Genomic DNA, 8,322 nt, shown 5'->3' on the forward strand with positions numbered 1-8,322 from the left:
CTGGCAGGCCACAGTCCACAGGGCCACAAAGAGTCAGACACTACCGAAGGGACCTGAGTACATAGACACACGACTTTTTTTGCCTGTGGCAGCTCTGTCCCAGTGAGAGTTGAGTGTGAAGGTGGCACAGCTGCTTGGCTTGCAGGGACCCTGGTGGTGCCAAATGTGCAGGGGCACAGACTGCCTCTGTCGCAGTAGTTATGGACCTATAAGAGTCTTTTTTCAAGCCTCTTGTAACTGGTGATCAGAAGGCCTTTTTGGCCAGTCTTTCTCCATAGCTCTGCCCCTTCAGGCACTTAGACGGCTCCCTTGCCTCTAAGTGGGGTCCGTCTCTGTTGTTCGGAATGTCAGGCACATAGAGGGAACCCCCTGGCTGGGGTCCTACTCTGTAGTACAGTGCATCAGGTGTTTGATGGGCCAGCCTCTCTATTGTTCAGCTGCCGATGCTGGCATGTGTGTGGGTAGAGAGGCTCTGGTGATGGCTCCACCCGCTACACGTGACTCAGCAGTATCGCCTTCCATGGCTGCCTGGCTTTCCTCCACAGGTGTTTCCCACCACAGCCTCCTCCCTCACATCTCCTCCATCAGTTTCTCCACAGTCAACATCAGCCCTCGCCATGGGATTGTTGCACAATCCCTAAACTCCAGCTCCCAGCTGTTGCACCTTCCAGGGGATCTACGTCCCTGTCTGGGGTATGTATGGCTGCTGCAAGGACTATCTGATTCTCACTCCATTTAGGCTGCCACAGATCAGCTGTTTCACTCTCAGCCTTAAATGTTTCTCCTCTGACTCATACAATTGCCCCAATGTGGGTATCATACCCCTGCTTCTGTTCCCCTACCCGCCAAGGGCAGGTCCAGTCCTACTAACACTCCCGTTTTCCCCCCTAGTTCCTTCATCCTACTGAGTTTTGCATGGGTCTGTATATTCTTTTCTGCTGGTCAGGTACTCCTGTCTGCTCTCAACTGGTGTTCTGTATGCACTTCTGTGTCTGAAGGTGTATTCCTGATGTATCCATGAAGAGAGATGTACTCCATGTCCACCTACTCCCCCACTGTCTTGTTCTCTGCACGTCGTTATTCATAATTTTTTTCTGTACTTCAAATTATGTCCCTAATATATTCTGAAAAATCAGTCTTATGGACTGAATTGTGTGTCTCCAAAATCCATATGTTGAAGCCCTAACCCCTAATGTGACTGTATTGGAGATAAGGCACATAAATAGGTAATAATGGTTGAGTTTGTAAGGATGGGGCCTTAATCTGTTAGGGTTGGTGTCCCTGTCTCCCTCTCTCTTTCCCTCTCTCCATTAACACAAAGGAGAGGCCATGTGAGGACACACCGAGAAGGTAGCTGTCTACAAGCCAGGAAGAGAGGTTCCATCAGGAACCAACTTGATGGTTGCCTTGGTCTTAGACTTCCAGTCTCTGGGACTGTGAGAAAATAAATTTCTGTGTTTAAACAATCTGTGCTGTGCTTAGTTGCTTCAGTAGTGTTTGACTCTTTGCGACCCTATGGACTGTAGCCTGCCAGGCTCCTCTGTCCATGAGATTCTCCAGGCAATACTGGAGTGGGTTGCCATGCCCTCCTCCAGGGGTTCTTCCCGAACCAGGGATTGAACCCAGGTCTCCCACATTACAGGCAGATTCTTTACCTGCTGAGCCACCAGAGAAGCAATCTGGTCTGTGCTATTTTGTTAAGGTGGTGTGAACAAACTGATACACATATCTACTTCATATTTTAAAGCACCCATATGAACTCCGCCATGACAAAGGTCATGAGGAAGGAGGCTCGGCATACGTCCTCTTCCTCAAAAGCGGGATCGAGCTTCAGGAGTCCCCTGGAAATTCTCGAGCATATACCCCCAAAACCAGAGTCTGCCTCCTTTCTGCTTGTGCTTTCACCTAAACCTCTGACTTTACGGGGGGCTCTCTCCCACTACCTCTCTGAAAAAGAGTTAGCTTACAGTTCCAGTTAATAATTCCTGGGTGTGACAGTGTTTAACCTACAAACTCCTTTGGAAATCCTCTAGCCTGCCTGAATAGGTTTTTCCGGCCACATGTGATTGTTCAGAGCCTCCCAACTGTGAGAGGCAGGAGATGTTCTATCTAAACACAGATTCTTTTGAGTAGTTAAAAGATTGATTAGAAATTGTATTGGTGAATGGTTTTTCACTTGTTGGGCCATTGTTTGCTGCTAAGTTTCCATATCCCTTACCTGCTGTGTCCCTGGCAGTGTATTGATTAATATAATTGGTGTAAGTAGTAGCTTTAATGTTTGTAACCTGGGACCCTTGAGTTAATTCTTTTTTTCGTTATAGCCCACCACACCTTTGCTCTGTAGGAATGCAACTTTATCTAATGCTTTTTTGGAGGGTGGCTCCTGACCAACCACCTTTAGAGAAAAATAAGTTTTCTGAAGAAAAGGTCTTAAAATGTTAACAGGCCTCCGGGCCAGAAGATGATGCAAATCACCTAAGCTTTTGCATATGATAAGTTTGCAGGAAGAAAGCCTGGTTTGCTGCAAGACTCTACCCCTTCCCCCATTATCCTCTATGCATAACTTAAGGTATAAAAACTACTTTGAAAAATAAAGTGCGGGCCTTGTTCAACGAAACTTGGTCTCACCATGTCGTTCTTTCTCTTACCTTCTGGCTGAATTCTTCAGCCTCATTTTCTCCACTGAATTTCCTCACTGAGCTATCCTCATTCTATTACTCTTTATATCCTTAATTAACATTTAATTAAGCAGTGAGCAACATTTAAAATAAAATCCAGATTTTATTTAAATAAAATCACATTTAAAATAAAATCCAGTCTCTTTGACATGTTATATTATATGTGTGCAATGCCTCTAATTGACTTAACACTTAAGTATCAGCTATGTATTATACCTTCTTTAATCTAAGATGCATACTTGTCCCACTTTTTATCACCTCTGAAATTGGGATTAATTTTACTGTTAATGGCACATCATATTTTAATTGCAAGCAATTTTTCTCCTTGGTGCATAAGAGAAATTAGGGTCTTACAATGTATGGACATCTTGAATTCATAGAATCAATGATTTAATGAAATGGTGTATTGGTCTAAAAAGTAATCTTCTGAAATATTGGGCTACAGTGGGGGCAGTGGCAGTAGGAAGAAGCAGTGGGTTTAGTATGTATTTTGAAGTAGAGAAAAAACAGGCAATGTTTATTCATATTGATAAACAATTTATTCAAGTCATTGTAAATTAGTTTTAATCCACACTCTGGGGGTGGTTAGTTAACATTTGAGTTATCCTGATCAGGAATATATACTCAGGGGGACTTCACATGCAGGGCGGTGAGGGAAGGGAATGCCTAAGCCTTCGTGTGGCTGTTACTGAGCCCAAGCTCTTTAACAAAAGAAGCCTGATGGCCGCAGCTAGAGAAGCCCATGCACCACAGTGAAGACCAAATGCAGTCAAAAAAAACAAAAAGATTTAAAAGGAATATACACTCAGGAGTAGTTAGTTTGCATTTTAAAGATCCTACTCAGGTGACCTTACCCTAAAGATAGTCACACACACACCCCCATTCCATGTACACAGTTTCCTATCTGAACCTGTGCTAAAGCAGTTCTTACACTTTCTTTGTGCCATGGGCCATTTTGGCCAACTGGTGAAGCCATTTCAGAGTCGTGTTTTTAATGCACAACAAGATGAAACACATACAATTACAATTAAAACCAACTGGTTGAAATACAATTATAAGAAGTTTGACATATTATTATGTATACTTCTTTATTAACCTAGAAAATAACAAGATTTAGTGGCATGGTTAATAATCACCATAATTTTGAAATAGCGATGCATTTAATCTTTTGAGATATCGGCAATAGCCATAATGTGATATGAAAATGTTTGGTACATATTGGTGAAAAAATCACAGGTACTGCTAATAAGACTGTGGTTTTTGACTACATTCAATTAGAAATTGATAAAATAAAGACATTTTCCCCATCAAAGTCCCAGATCCCCCTGGATTCTATCCACAGGATCAAAGGTTAAGAAACCTTGCACCACAGACTCCACTTATCAGCATGAGATTTGTAAAAAATACATTTCATTGGTGAAATGAATTGTGTTCAAAATATGTGGAGTCGCTGGAAATATTGTCCAGGTGCTTGCATCCTTGCATAAATACAATATAAAAATCTTACAAGCCATTCTAACAGCTCAGCACTCTTTGGAGTAGCATTCTACACCTCAGACTCTGTGTGGTCTTATATCCCACTGCATGATCACCAGCCTGCCAGACAGTTCCCAGTGATTCTTTCCTTGTATGGTTACTGCCTTCCCACACTGAATAGGGAATAATATAACTACTGTAATGTAACCAGCAGAATATTATGGAAATGTCCAAGTGTGACTTCCCAGGCTAGGTTAGAAAAGACATTGCAGCTTCTGTCTTACCTTATCTTGGATCACTGCTCTGAACTTACACATTATGAGAAACGGAGAGGGCCATGTGGTGAGGAACAGAGATCTGTCAACCACTAACATGAACTTGCTAGGCATACAAGTGAACCACCTTGAAAGCAGATCCCCAGGCCCATTCACGCCTTTAGATGACTGCAGCCCTAGCCAACATCTTGACTGCAACCTCATGAGAGACTCTCAGCCAGGACCAGCCAATGAAGCTGTTTCCAGATTCCTGACACATAGAAACTATGGGAGATAATAAATGTTTGAAATAAATACTAAAATGTGCAGTAATTTGTAGCACAGCAGTAGATAACTAATGTATACCACTGAATGAAAGATTTTCCTGTTCCATCCAGAAGATAGGCTGATCCTGTCACCATATAATTAGGCCACCTGTTTCAGGTAAATGTTTCATGCAAGCAACTTGCTGGAGTTTCTAAAGACAAGAAGAGCCTATGTGACTGTTTGAACCCCTGATTGCTACTAACTGTATGTGTCATAGAATTTAGTCTGATGCTTGCCTTCATTGTAATGTTCTACCTAGTAAGGGAGGTCGGAGAAGGCAATGGCACCCCACTCCAGTACTCTTGCCTGGAAAATCCCGTGGACGGAGGAGCCTGGTAGGCTGCAGTTCATGGGGTCGTTAGGAGTCGAACACGACTGAGCGACTTCACTTTCACTTTTCACTGTCATGCATTGGAGAAGGAAATGGCAACCCACTCCAGTGTTCTTGCCTGGAGAATCCCAGGGACGGGGGAGCCTGGTGGGCTGCCATCTATGGGGTTGCACAGAGTCGGACACGACTGAAGCGACTTAGCAGCAGCAGCAGCAGTAAGGGAGGTTGTGGAAGAGGTAAATCCTATAACCCTCACTTACCTCTAATCTTCAGAGGCTTCCTAAGTCTACCAAAAACAATGGGTTTAAGTCCATTGCCATCACATTTGCAAAGGCCTGCATGTCCCTAGATAATCTGACTTTTACCTGCCTTTCTAGGGGCTTACCTGGTGGCTCATATGGTAAAGAATCTGCCTGCAATGTGGGAGACCCAAGTTTGATCTCTGGTTAGGGAAGATCCTCTGGAGAAGGGAATGGCTACCCACTCCAGTATTCTTGCCTGGAGAATCCCATGGACAGAGGAGCCTAGTGGACTACAGTCCATGGGGTCACAAAGAGTTGAGCATGACTGAGCTACTAACACAAGGGGTTTCCCAGGTGACACTAGTGGTAAAGAATTTCCCTGGCGATGAAGGAGATGCAAGAGACATGGGTTCAATCTTTGGGTCAGGAAGATTCCCTGGAGGAGGAAATGGCAACCCACTTCAGTATTCTTGCCTGGGAAATCCCATGGCCAGAGGAGCCTGGCAAGCTATAGTCCATGGGGTCACCAAGAGATGGACATTACTGAGCATAAAAACTGAACTCATTGCTTACCCTCTTCTCTCAGTCCTCTTCAGGGCTGCATTCATTTGCTAGGACTGCCATAGCAAAACACCACACACTGAGTGGTTTCAACAGAAGTTTGTCTCATGCTTCTGGAGGATAGAAGTTCTAGTTCAAGATGTCAGCAGGGTTTTTTCCTTCTCAGAGCTGTGAAGAAGAATCTGTTCCATGCCTGTCCCCTAGCTTCTGGTGGTTCGCTGGCAATCTTGGGTGTTCCTTGGCTTATAGAACCATCACTCTAATCTCTGTTTTCATTTTCACATGTGTTCTCCCTGTGTGCATGTCTGCGTTCAAATTCCCTTTTATAATGACATTAGTCATATTGGACTGGAAGTTCACCCTACTCCAGTATGATGTCCTCTTAACAAATTACGTCCAAATAAATTTGCTTTCTGACGTACTGGGGCATCTGCATATATATATATATATATACCAATCCTTGAGGCTTGTGGGATCTTGGTTCCCTGATCAAGGATTGAACCTGGACCTTCAGCAGTGAAAGTGCTGAGTCCTAACCACTGGACCATCAGGGAATTCCCCTGCATTGAATTTTTGAGGAGACCCAATTCAACCCATAACACTGGCCTTCTTTTTGTTCCTCTAGCACACCAAGCTCATTTCTACTTCAGGTCCTTTATATGTACTAGTTCTCCCTCTAGAACCCCAAAGAAGCACAACTGTTCCCTTCTCAGCACACAAGTGTCATCTCATAATGTCACCTCCTCAAAGAGGTCTACCTTGATCATCCTAGCTAAAAAAACCCCTCTACCACACACATCATTGTCTACTCCTTTCCCTGCTTCAACTTTTTTCATAGCACTCATCTTTACCTGGTATATTTATTTTTACTTTAAAAAAAAATTTTTGACTGCACTTGTTTGGTCACCTGATGTGAAGAACTGACTCATTGGAAAAGACCCTGATGCTGGGAAAGATTGAAGGCAGGAGGAGAAGGGGACGACAGAGGATGAGATGGTTGAATGGCATCACTGACTTGATGGCATCACCAAGTTTGAGCAAGCTCTGGGAGTTGGTGATGGACAGGGAAGTCTGGCGTGCTGCAATCCATGGGGTCGCAAAGAGTTGGACCTGACTGAGTGAGTGAACTGAGGTCTTCCTTGCTGCACATGGGCTTTCTCTAGTTGCGGTGAGTGGGGGCTACTCTTTAGATTCGATGTGCAGGCTTCTCACTGCAGTGGCTTCTTTTATTGCAGAACACTGACTCTAGGCATGAGGGCTTCTGTAGTTGTGGTACACAGGCTTAGTTGCCCCATGGCATGTGAAATCTTCCTGGACCAGGGATAAAACCCATGCCCCCTGCATTGGCAGGCAGATTCTTAACCAATGGACCACCAGGGAAGTCCTCTTTTTATTTTTAATTTGTCTTTCCCATCAGAATATAAGTTCCATAAGGACAGGGAGTTTGTCCATCTTATTTACTGTTGTATCATCAGCTCTTAACACAATGGCTATTAGAAAGTAAATATTTAATAAATGTTTGTTGAGTGAACATTTGAATGAGCAAATGCTCACTTTGTTGATTCTCTGATTTAGTCTCTGGAAAGCTCAGTAGAATCAAGTTTTCCCTGGGAAAATGGAACTTACACCAAGATATTAATTTCCTCCTTGAAATGAACTAACTTATTATCCAATTATAAAACAGCAAAATAATATTCCTCCTCTCCCCCAAAGTTACCTTTTTTTCCTTCCATTTGTACTACCAGAAAGCCACCTGAGGGCAGCAAAAAATCAGAGTGGAGAGAGGGCAGTTCCAAGGCAGAGGCACACTTTCAGTTTTTCCTCAAAGATTGTCTACCACATGCTCTGTCTCCAGCCTGGCTAGTTCTTTTCACTTCTAGTGCATGCTGCTGTATAGCACGTGGCGTGCATGCATACTAAGTCACTTCAGTCGTGTCCTACAATTTGTCACCCCATGGACTGTAGCCCTCCAGGCTCCTCTGTCCATGGGATTCTCCAGGCAAGAATACTGGAGTGGGTTGCCATTCCCTCCTCCAGGGACTCTTCCCAACCCAGGGATTGAACCAGTGTCTCTTAAGTCTCCTGCATTGGCAGGTGGGTTCTTCACCACTAGTGCCACCTTGGGAAAAGTAGGGGATCCCTTTTCATTGAATCAGTTTGCTCAGAAAAGGCTAAGGAACTAAGTTACCTTCCAACTGAGATTTCTAGATTTAACAGCCTTAAGTCAGAGAAATGGCTATATTTTGTTCTTTATTTTATTTGTTTGTCTTTTAAAAAGAACAGTCCACTTTGAGATCTGACCTGTCAGGTATCTCCCAGCTCTCAGCTGTATGACCTCTGACAGGCACTGAGATAAAATGATATCTAAACAAAGTCCCTTGGGTTTTTTTAAAATTGTTTGTTTTCCTATTTCCTTAATGATCAAAAGATGACTCCAAGCCAGAATCTTTGAT

General features: G+C 43.6%; 1 non-coding gene across 1 annotated transcript; it reads right to left on the reverse strand.

The window, feature by feature from the left end:
* Nucleotides 1-6,350: 6,350 nt before the first annotated feature.
* On the reverse strand, nucleotides 6,351-6,423 carry TRNAE-UUC (transfer RNA glutamic acid (anticodon UUC)). Its single transcript has one exon. It is a non-coding gene; the product is annotated as a tRNA-Glu (tRNA).
* Nucleotides 6,424-8,322: the final 1,899 nt, after the last annotated feature.

The sequence above is a fragment of the Bos mutus genome, chromosome X (genome assembly GCF_027580195.1).
Source record: "Bos mutus isolate GX-2022 chromosome X, NWIPB_WYAK_1.1, whole genome shotgun sequence".
Classification (NCBI taxonomy): Eukaryota; Metazoa; Chordata; class Mammalia; order Artiodactyla; family Bovidae; genus Bos; species Bos mutus.